The 12,044-nt window shown below is 41.1% G+C and overlaps 1 long non-coding RNA gene across 1 annotated transcript; it reads right to left on the bottom strand.

The window, feature by feature from the left end:
- Positions 1-3,699: 3,699 nt before the first annotated feature.
- LOC114596020 (uncharacterized) lies at positions 3,700-12,024 on the bottom strand. Its single transcript, XR_003706414.2, has 2 exons — positions 11,923-12,024; positions 3,700-4,024 (listed from the first exon to the last, which is right to left on the bottom strand). It is a non-coding gene; the product is annotated as an uncharacterized LOC114596020 (long non-coding RNA).
- Between the last annotated feature and the right edge of the window lie 20 nt (positions 12,025-12,044).

Here is a 12,044-nt window from a genome sequence, read left to right on the forward strand (position 1 = left end):
TTTCCAACAATATGATAATATTCTTTTAAAAATTCCATTTCTCAAACTTAAGCATCCATTAATATTTCATTGGATTTTTAAAAATAGCATCATTTATGCTAAACATATCAAGTGTTTGTCCTTTTGCAGCAGTCAATTTTACTTCTCCTTGTTTTTCCTTCAGATTTCCATCCATCCCAAAAATATGTTCAAAATTTTATTTGCCAGCAGTCTACATTTTTTTAAAAAAAAATCCATATAATTTAAAAATGTTTCAGTTACAGTTGCTCAATAAATTAACTGAGAAAGTTTGACATCTAGAGACGCCCTTGATTTTAATTAGAACTGAGGTTGCCTGATTAAATTAAGAAGTTCGTATAATGTGTTCTCTTATCCTGAAATAGAAGATGTGAGCTAAGTGATTGCATTTCAATTCCATCTGCCAAATGAGATCATCTCTAGCTTTTTGCTACTGCAAGAGCACCTCCTGCTGCTAACATTATAAAATCTGTATTGCTTGTGTCAACTGTGAGCAATGTTTATATGGCAGTGAAGCTGGATGAGCATCTTCACTGAAGATTCTTCCAGGTGTGCCTTCATGGATATGTCAGGTTTGAGGCAGCCTTGGACGAGGTGCCCTCTGGCAGACTCTCTCAGAGCCATCCTAGGACTGTTATGTCCTCGATTGTTACATCTTAATGTGCCATACATGACTATGCCATATGTCTATGGCTAATCATTTTGTACAAACTGCCATTAATGTGACCCTAATATGGAAACAGGGACGTGGGTGGTGGTGTGATCTAAACCACAAAGCCTAGGGCTTGCCGATCAGAAGGTCGGCGGTTCAAATCCCCATGACGGGGGAGCTCCCGTTGTTCGGTCCCAGCTCCTGCTTACCTAGCAGTTCGAAAGCACGTCAAAGTGCAAGTAGATAAATAGGTACCACCCTGGCAGGAAGGTAAACGGCATTTCTGTGCACTGCTCTGGTTTGCCAGAAGTGGCTTAGTCATGCTGGCCACATAACTTGGAAAGCTGTCTGTGAACCAACGTCGGCTCCCTCGGCCAGTAAAGCAAGATGGGTGCGCAACCCCAGAGTTGTCCACGACTGGACCTAACGGTCAGGGGTATCTTTACCTTTTAATATAGGAACACAAGAAGTAACTATAAATTACTTTTGATGACTTAGCACTGCATTGCTGTTTGACATATTTTCCCCCTGTTTGACATATTTTCCCCCTAAGAATGCGCCTGGATCATATAAAATAATTACAACTAAGCCAATTGCACTCATGAGTAATTAATTCAGTTGTGATTTGAAACAAGACCTGGAACCATTTGATGGATTTAGCCACAAGGGACAGGTGAAATTGTAGTAAGCATTGCTCGCTCAATTGGGCTGTAAATCTATTCAAAGGAATCCAAGAAAGTTTGGCAAAATTGTGCTAAAATAAACTGACTTTTATAGAGATTGCGATTTTTATTTAAGCCATATCCTTTAAGTCCTATATATCAAGGCAACTGCAAACAACATAGAGCACTGCTCCATTGGAGCAGCAATTTACTTTAATAACATTGGTTTCCACTGCTGACAAAATGTTTTCTAAGAAACTCCAGATATAGCAAGCAATTTATAGTGCTTTGTGGAATTAAAATATATATATATATGAAAAGTGATTATTTATTTACTTAAAATGAACCACACAATAAAACCAGTTCTCATCAACATATATACGTATATATATTGTATATATGTGTGCTTATGGGCTTAATTGTCAAGTTCCTCTATCAATAGTGCTGTAAAATTTCTGATGGTCACCATCTGGAATATTTCACTCAACAAAGCAAAATTGCTGGATTCTTTTAAGTATATAAACTAACCACTATAATTTTCTGGAAGAAAACCTAATTGTATTATTGCTGCAAAAGCAGAGTTGGTGAAATCTAATACCCCTTGGCTGTGCACTTAACAAAAAAGGCTTTTCTCCTTGTTCAGGGTCCAATTAACCATGAGACATTCCTGAGCAAATGCCTAGCTCCCATCCTCATTTTACCAGGGGCTTCTATCAGAACTGCTGTTTCATTAGTAGTTCCTTATCAAGGACATTCCAAACATCAGACTGAACTCGAACAGTTCTTCTACCTGCTGACAGTTACGGTAATGAAATAGCCACATAATGCATTTTAGTGCATCTCAGTGCTCCTCAGTTGCCATCTTGTGAACTCAGAATGAAGATATAAAAATATCTGGGTCATGTGTATCTATACATTTTCATACCAAGATGAGAGGGGGACACACATCATTCAGAAAACCCTGACAAGGCACACACAGAGACCCACCAAAAACTGCATAGGCAACAGAGCCCACATGCTGCTCACACATGAAAAGAGTTGATGAATTCATGATTATTAGGTCCCACCTCTCTCTACTGCAACACACACAACAATGTCACAGTGTCTCCACTCCATGAGATTAAGTGGAACAACAATCCAGCCAGGCATTCCTCCAGTCAAGATTTTAATTCCTTATGTTGCTGCCTCTGGTCCTCACCTTGCATTCAGCTCTCACCTGTGGCTTGTAGAAGCTATCAGCATGTGACAACAGCCATACTCTAGGAAACAGCTTTGACTGGACATCTGAAATCAGGTAAGAGTAGCCAATGGGTCTCAAACCCTTGTTGAGTTAGGGACTTTGCCGGCATGTGAAGACAGCCTTCAGTGGGTTAAGCAGATGAGACCAGTAGTAGATCTGACAGTCAAGAAGGCAGTTACTGCACATGCTGTAGAAGGAAGTGAGGGGCAGATGGAAGGTAGACCATCTAGGAAAAAGAAAACTCATCCTAAACCTCCGCTGCCTTGCATCTGTGAGAAAAGCTTCAGGAGTAAACCCCAAAGAAAAATCCATACCAGCTACCTTGCAGGACATCATCGGGAGAAGAAAAGGCTACGGAGCAAACGCTACACAAATTTGAATTAGAGTCCCTAAGACAGTTGGATGGCGACTTCTAATGCTTCCTTCTGGCAAATCCTGCAGCCAAGCTGGTACCAAATGTATTGCTCTGCTTTCCTTTGGACCACATCAGCAAGGCAGCCCAGGACTTCCATACACACTGCCCAGGCTTGTGTCCCAGGGAGGTCACATTAGTGTTGCTAACACAGCAGTATGCTTTCATCCCTGGAGATGCACTCTGTTGTCTCTCAAGACAGATGGATGCCAACAACATGAAGTTACTCACAAGCTCTGTTTTTGAGCACTATATAAAATGGGAAGGAGAACTGTACAACCCAGAACTCACATTGATTCCACAGCCCTCTTTAGCCAAGAGAAGCTGTTTGTAGCTGACCTTCAGGAGAGGTATGTCCCTTCCACAAGTGCCTATATTTCAGAGAGTTTGACAGTGAACAGCCTAACCTCCACAAATGAGCCAAGTTTCCATCCTTCATCACCCACATATTGACTAATAGAGCTCAGAATGGGATAGATGGTTTATTTTTCTGATTCATAGGGGAAACACTTTTGATTTTTTAAAATATAGATATAGAGAGATGCAGAACATAATAGATTTTCTGTGCAATAAAATCTGTTCAGACTGTAAGGTGAAAGATCACATTGACAACAGACTCTTCCCTTGTGTGCTTTGGACAAGGACATGTCCATGCTTTGCAAAGTGCCAGGTTAAATGGCTCTAAATAAACGTTAACAAATTGTAGCAAGGAACACAGCTGGAAAATAGGTTTATTGGAATTATTTCTTATTAATGAAATCTAACAATCACGAAAGAGTTAAGGATCCATTCTTCACACTGTAGATAGAGACCATGTTTGCTGCAAAATAATCCCAAAGATGAACACTAACTGGGTGGGCACTTTGCAAAGTTTTTACATTTGGCCAAGAAAAACTTTCTTCAATAACAAACAGCACAAGGAGAGCAGAGTCTTCTTTTTTCTTCCAATTCCCAATCAGTGTTTCTGTACAATAACAATCTTAGTTGCATGTTTGCTGCTTTTGCTTCTCTTGGGGCGACTGTCCCTTCCCTTGCCGGGTCTGCAGATGAAAGGAGCCAAGCCAGGAATTACTCAAAAAGAATGTTGGGTCAAACTACAGCAAGAAGATAGATATTGCTCTATTTTTAGTCATGATGTCTTGCCTAGAGTTTTAAAATTCTACCCTGGGCAGAACTCCTGTTGCTTCAAGTACTTAGAAACAAGGAAACATTTAATGGGGAAATATATATAAACATGAATAAACATGATCAAATTCCATCTATTGGCCTGTCTTGTCCAATCTTACTAACAACAATTCTCCTGGATCTCAGCCAATGCCTTTTCAATAAAAGCATTACCACTGCGCTATGGTCCTGCCACCAACATTGCCCCATGGCTTCTTTCATCATTAACCCAAGGGGAATTGGCAAAACTCCCATTTGCCACATTTCTCTTGGAAATGCAGCTCTCAAGCGAGGGAACAACATTTTGCTTGCCCTCTTATTGAGAGTGAGAATCCTTAAGTCAAAAAGTGTATGTTATGAACCTAGTGTAGAAGAGGGCAGTGAATAAGATATGAAAGATGGGAATACTACAGGGAGGTCTGTATGCGGATGCCACAATTGTATCATGCAGGAACAGATACCAGCTCTGAGGAAATAGTGTCAGCATCTTGTAAATTAAGGTGCCATTAAAAAAAAAAAAAACATGCTGCAGTTCAATACACAAAACATTTCGTTCCTGTGCAGCTATGCTTTTCAGGAAAGCTCCAGCAATAATCTCCCCTTCACTTCTTGTTTCATGCTGTGATAATTGAACACACAGCATGGGTAACTTCCCTATAGCCCATGGGTAGGCAGACTAAGGCCCGGGGGCAAGATCTGACCCAATCGCCTTCTAAATCCAGCCTGTGGACGGTCCAGGATAAAATGAATCTCTGGGTTATTTGTGGAGCATAGGAATTCATTCTCCCCCCCCCCCAAAAAAAAGATAGTCCGGCCCCCCACAAGGTCTGAGGGACAGTGGACTGGCCCCCTGCTGAAAAAGTTTGCTGACCCCTGCTATAGCCAGCAGCAGCCAGTGTTTGGAGCTGCCCTCCTGACACCAATATCACTGCTGTTTATGTAGACAGGGCAGAGTTCAGGGCTGTGAGGACACACTGGCAAAGCCAATTTGGCTCTGGTGAGTTGACACAGCAACTGCCCTGCACTGCCTCATTCCTATCCAGGTATGCTGCCATCACTGCAGTGTCATCAGGGCAGTTCGGCAGCTCCCCAACATGCCGGCTGCTACTGGGTGTAGTTTAGCCACTCCAACAGCAAATCCACATCAGATCCCCAATTATTTCTTACGTCACTGTAGCCAAATTACTTGTGAGTTCCCTAACAAAAATGTGCTTAGCAACTTGGGCTATGGACCATTAGTAGTAGCATTAGCAGCAGGAGCATTTAACACTTGCAGCATCTAAAAAATGCTGATATTGTTATGATTTACTGCATTTGTTAGGTGTTTTATGTGAAAAAAAGTTTTGAATCAACAACGGGGGGGGGGGGGGATCAGTTAAAAGCAAAGTTTAAAAGACATATAAAATTCCTTTGACAATACAATAAGAAAGGCAAGCCCTACCCCATCACTCTAAAAGGGGAGTACCACAGCAGAGGCTAACTTAACCTCCAAAAGAATGAACTTCCATAGATAAAACGTAAGACCCATCAAACCCATATAATATTCTCACAGATATCATTTGTATTCCCATTGTAACTTAAATCTATGTTTGTATTAAACACCTAGAAGTAGATCCTAGAAAGTGCAGTTTGATGGAGCTCCTTTAATTAAATCAATTCTATACCCTGTTTTTCCAATGCTGATTGTCATATCCCCAAGCTATCTTCAAATTCTAATCATTATTTTTTTTACAGTTCTGTGAAAGGCATCCATCCATTCAAAACAGTGAAATTCAAGCCGTTACCATATCACACTTAATTTTATTTTGACAGCTGCAAAACCCAGTTAACTCCTCCTAGAAGTTTGTCTACAAAATGATTAATTCGACTATGGTTATTTGAGAGAACAGATTTTACTCAGACATATGAACTGACAATAAAACATACTGATGATAAACACCTTAATCCTTAGAGAGCAATTTGGCAAAGAAGTTGAAGACAATTCATCTTAAAAACACTGCTCTTTTGGTTATTAACTTTTCCATCAATGCTTAAAAAACAAACACCCCACAAAGTTGAGGGTCTATGCCTTAGTCTGCAAAAACGTTTCCAGGAAACATTTCACTGAAATTTAAATGTGGCTAGGGAACTTTTCAGTTATTTTGTTTATCCCTTTTGAAAGGCTATTAAAAAGTACACTGTATATTTTAAGTTAATCTTTGGAGGTTGGATAAAAGTCATTGATTTTATTTTGTCTTAAGACCTCCTAGAAAATACCTTAAGACCAATTGATTTCATTGGGAGCTAAATTCAATCATGACTAACTCATCTTAGTGATTTCTATTCGGCCTAAGTTCAATTGACTTATGTTAGGAAGGATTCAACACATTATGCCATTAGTAACATCACAAACCTCTGATCATTCTGTCAGTACAAACATTTCTTCTTGCCAGACCAATGATTCCCCCCCACCCCCACAACTTTTTTTTGCAGATTCTCCTGACCCTCTGGAGTGGATTTGGAGGACATGGGGGGCAGGCAGGGGAAAGAGAGTAAGGATTGCCTCAATGCACGGCAGGAGCCCTTGTGCTGCCTCCCACTGGGTTAATTGGTTCTGGTCCTATGTGTTTTTATTCCATCTTGTTGTAAGCCATTCTAGGGATGATGGTTGAAGAACAGAGACTGCTGTAATTTGCAGAGTCCAAAACTTATGAAAAGCCCCTTTCTGAATAGAAAGAAAAATTTAGCATTATGGTAGTTGAACAGCTAAGGGACACAGGAGTTTAGAAGCTCGCTGCCCAACAGTCAGGTGAAACCTGTTGCCATGATAGCAATTTTCCATTGCTCCTTGTTTAATATTACTACTCCATTCATGTGCAGTACAAACCTAGCCTAGAAATAAAACTCTTGTCCTGTCAGTACGTGGCCAACATCACCAAAGCTACGACTTCATCACCCCCAGCTATGCACAAAATGATGTTCAATCGTATAAAAAAATGTTTCTCCTTTTTCTTTACAGTATTTTATTTTTTACTGCTGCTCTTTGAAAGCTGTGCACTTTGCCTCTGGTATCCTGGAACACACCTATTTGGCCTCATTGCAGCAATTCCGTCCGCTTCATGTCCATTATGTGATAAAAAGTTCCTGTCTTGGTTGCACTAAAAAGAAGCTAAAGGTTTTTTTGTGGAAAAGCTCCAAGTATGGCTGGGTTACATGTCCCTCAGCTAAAAAAAGTCTCCAAATGCTAAAGGCAATTAAGCTATGTATTTTGCAGGTGATGATATCCATCAAGAAGAAAATGTTTAACTGCTGTAATATAGACTTTAATTACATGACAGAGATACCGTCAAAACAAAAATATTATTAACTTGCAAGTAGTTTTTTTAAAAAAAATGAAACAGATCTGTCTCTCTTTTTGGCAACAACAGCCTGTCTTCTCTGAAGGAAAATAATCATATTTAGTTATGTAAAGGCTAAAAATAGATGGTGAACAAAATTTACCAAGAAAGGTTTAAAAGTGTGTAAAAAACCCACTACTTTTGCTGCTACTAACAACAGCGACAACAACAGACTTCACAAGCATTTAGGCAGCCAAAGCCAACATTTACCACAGCTGAATACAATGTTGGTTCTTGTATTAAACTTCAAAAGCTAGTCCTCTATAAAGATCTTTTAAAATCTACAACGTGAATTAGCTTAATATTGGTAAATCAAAATTATCAGAATTAATACAACTCTAGATTATTGGAATAATAAGATTTAATGTGTTGTTTACTTATTTTATACAGTAGTGGTCTAGTTTTGATGACAGGTGAAGCCTTGAAGAGCGAGGTACAAAAATCTAATTCATTCTAATTTCATCATGGCTGGTGAAATCAAACTCAGGAAGGGTGTGAGAGACTAACGGCTGGTTGACAGTGGTTGCTTCACAGTGTGAGGGGATGGTGCCTGCCACCTTAGATGAGGCAGTAGAACAGCTACTACCAAAAAATGAGGCTTTGATCCAATCAATGGTCACAACTATTCACCCAGTTGCAAATGCCCTGTTTTTAGGGAAGGTGGCAGAGAGGTTTGTGGTGGAGCAACTGGACGTTCCTGGATGAGAATGATTATCTGAATCCATGCCAGCCTGGGTTTGGGAGCAAATCAGCCTTGGTTGCCCTTTGTAGAGAGGACAGGAGGAGTGCAACCCTGCTCCTTCTTCTCAAGCTTTCAGTGGCTTATGATACCATTGGCCATTGTATACTTCTGCGGCAAAACTGCAGGCTGGGCATCGATGGCATCGTTAGTGGTGGCATTGTGCTGCAGTGGCTCCATTCCTACCTATAGGGCCATGTCCAGAGAGTAACTCCGGGAGAGTGCTCCTCAGTCCTCTGGTGTTTACACTATGGAGTGCCAGAGGGCACTGTTGGGAACAGCCATTAGGAATTTTGGAATGAAGTACCATCAATATTCTGATGATACCCAGCTGTATTTCTCCATTACATCTGAGTTAGGAAAAGCCGTGGAAGCCCTGGACCAGTGTCTGAATGGAGTGGTGGACTGGATGTGAGCCAGTAAGCTGGGCTGATATGCTAGAAAGGCAGAGGCCTCGTGGGTAGATGGTTCCATATGTGGGAGATAGATTAGTTGCCTGTTTGGGATGGGGCTGCACTCCTTCTGAAGGAGCAGGTTTATAGATATTCTTTGATCCATCTTTGTCACTAGAGGCCCCAAGTGACTTGTGGCCTTCTAGCAACTTTGGCTGGTACGTCAGCTGCAACTATTCCTGGTTTAGGGTGGCATGGTCCATACATGCATTGGTAGCCTCAAAACACAATTATGGTAACACACTTTATGTGGGACTGCAATTGTGTCTGGTCTAAAAGATGCCGCTGGTGCAGAATGCAGCAGCTACTCTCTCACAGTAGCGGACTGCTGGCAATATGTATTGGTTATCAAATTGCTACCAGGCTAGGTTCAAAGTCTGTGTGTTAATTCGCAAAACCCTAAACAACTTAGGCTGAAAGTACCTTAAGGTTCCATCAAATCCCAGAATCCACTTCAAAAGAAGCCAAGTATATGCACCTGTCACAGAAGATATGAACTACTTTATGCACAAGTACTATAAAGAACATGTGTTTGACGCTGCACACTTAATGGGGGAATGCACATTAAACACAGTACTTCTGAGTAGACAAGCATAGGAATACGTTGTACAACTGTTATTCCATCTACCTAGCACAGCTTGACATTGTACTATTGAAAGAGCTAAATATTGCTGTATATTACTTTGCCTCGTGCAAGCAGAACTATCCTATTCTATTAGTCATAATCTGCTAATTGAGTATTTTTAGTGCCTAGCACAAGACCTCAGGCTTCATGCAAAATCACAAGCCTATAAAACTTCACAAATACAAGTCTGTTCTTGGCCGCTGCAATTTTCCAATGTTCTTTGTAGCAGACCTGGATTCATTTTAAATCAGCATGCATGAGCCTTTGCTGAAACTAATTTTTCCTGGCCACCCAAAAGCAAACTGAAGAATTGGACTTGATCTTCAGCCTTGGCAACAACATTATATTGGCCCACCAAGTTATTCAGCAGCATTGGTTGTTATGGTGTTACAAGAAACAGTCTGTTCTGTGTACATTCTGAAAGTGTATCTTGTGGATGTTGCATAATCTGTTCATTTATTTGTTGTTATGTATATAGCACCATCAGCAGCAATTCTATTAGGCTGAAGCAGAGGGGAAGATGGGAAACAGGACCACACTATCAGGTTCCTCCTCCCTCCATCAATTGTCACCTGGCTGAAGGTGGAAAGCAGGGCCACGTTATCTGGCTCTACCTCCCTCCATAGGCTATCACCTGGCTGCAACAGAAAGAAAGGTGAGAAGCAGGGGCAATCCATCATCTATTTTTATCAACACCCTTTGGCTCATCTTCCTGAACTGTTTTCATTCCATCTGCTCATTAGAAGACCTACTATGTAACTTGAAGTGTTTGTGCCAGAGTTTGCAATCTTCCTTCTTCATACCTTTTGTTTTCTTTCAAATTGCAAGCTGTGGGCCGGGGATTTACTTGTTTTAATTGACCTTATATAAGTTGCTCTAGCAGTCTTTTAGCTGAAGCTGGGGTAACATGCTTTAAAACCAATTATGTATTTTGAAAAATTGTTCATTATGCATGTGGATACCTCTTAAGATACAGGAACCAAATTTTGCATTATGGTTCCCGAGATCAAGGGGTAGGTTTTCATTTGTTTGGATACAAATGGATGCCATTTTGAATCAAGATGGCAGACTGTACCTTTGAAAACGGCACTGATTTTATTAGAATTCCCAAACTATGGAGAATGAGGTTGCTTGTAAATACATAAATGTGCATAGTGCTTTACAGAATACAATAGGACAGGTCCCTATCCAAAGGATCTGCAATCAATAATCAGATACAGGGAGACAATAGAGGAGGGTGATGGAAATGGAAACAGGGATAATAATGAAAAGAATGTGTAATTATGCTTAGCCACCTAGGACCATGTCAAAGGCTTCACAAAAAAAGGATTTTGAAGAGGGATTGGAAGAGACTCCCATTCATTACCATGCTTTGTAATAACTGTACACTTCTCAAAGAAGTGAGAGAATGAAAAACGGAAAGGCAAAAGCAGAAACAGGAAATGGTTGCTATTCATTTCTTTGTAAGAGCTGGTGCTTCTAATGCCAGAAAAAACATGCTTGCCTGTTTTAGTGTATTCAGTGGTGGGACACTTGCAGCCCTCCAGATGTTGCTGGACCACAATTTACATAATATTTGAATATTTGCTATGCCTACTACAGATTGTGGGGAGTCCAAAATCTGGAGGACAACACGCTCCCCAGCCTGGGTGTAGGCAAAAAACCACACAACTACATAGGCATTATCTGTGTGTAGGGCAGATCCCATGAGGTACAACTCAAATAAAGGAAGGCATAGTTCCACATGTAGAACTCTGGGTTAAATGTGGGCAGGGCTTTTTCTGTACTTCTCAGGTGGACGCCATTGCCATTATAAAAGAACAAAGGAGGCGTTCGTGCCAAGTTCTGGCACCACTTCTTCTAGAAAAATAACACTGAATGTGGGTAGGCTCACATAGACCATCTGTGCTACACCAGCAAAGTTGGCTGAAGTGTGTACATCTGAGTTGCAACCTGTGTTGACAGCTGAATAGTTTGACTGGAAAAATCACCTAGTAGGTTACAGGCAGAAATGTACTTTCCTCCTCTACCTCTTCCCCACAAAGAGGGTGGTATGGTAGTCCACGGGCTGGATTTAACTAACTAGTCCCGCTCACAGAAGCACACATCTAGGCAGCTCCCAGCTGTTCCTCCTGAATGCCCCCACTCTACTATTGCACTTTGTTGTAGGGCAGAGTTATGTGTGCCTCGTGATCTGTCCTGTACTCTCTAAACTAGCTTGTTGCCCTAGGTGCAGCTGAAGAGATACCCTGTGCTTGTACTGAAGAATCAAAGGCTACTCCACCCACAAGAATGGGATTGGGGCACCAACTTGTCTTTTGGCTCAGATAGCAAAATGTCTTAGGATGGCCTGGGGTGGGGGAGGCTAACAAAGGGGGCACAGGGCAGGCAGAAGGGAATGAAAGCAATCAGTGTGTTGCATACAGACGCACTGCACTTTTACAGAAAAATCAGTCTTGTGGTACCTTTTTTTTATTTCATATGCATATTTTATCCAAGAAGTTCAATATAGCATACACTGTTCTCCCCCTCCCCAGTTAATCCCCACAACAACTCTGAGGTAGTTTAGATTGAGAGTCACCTGGTGAGCTTCATATCCAAGTGGAAAATTGAACTCAGGGATCCTAGGTCCTAGTTAAACACGCTAACCACTATTGTGACCGCCTGCCTTTGCTGCTGCCTTGTTTGGGAGAGTATGGCACG

Source organism: Podarcis muralis, chromosome 4 (genome assembly GCF_964188315.1).
Source record: "Podarcis muralis chromosome 4, rPodMur119.hap1.1, whole genome shotgun sequence".
Lineage (NCBI taxonomy): Eukaryota > Metazoa > Chordata > Lepidosauria > Squamata > Lacertidae > Podarcis > Podarcis muralis.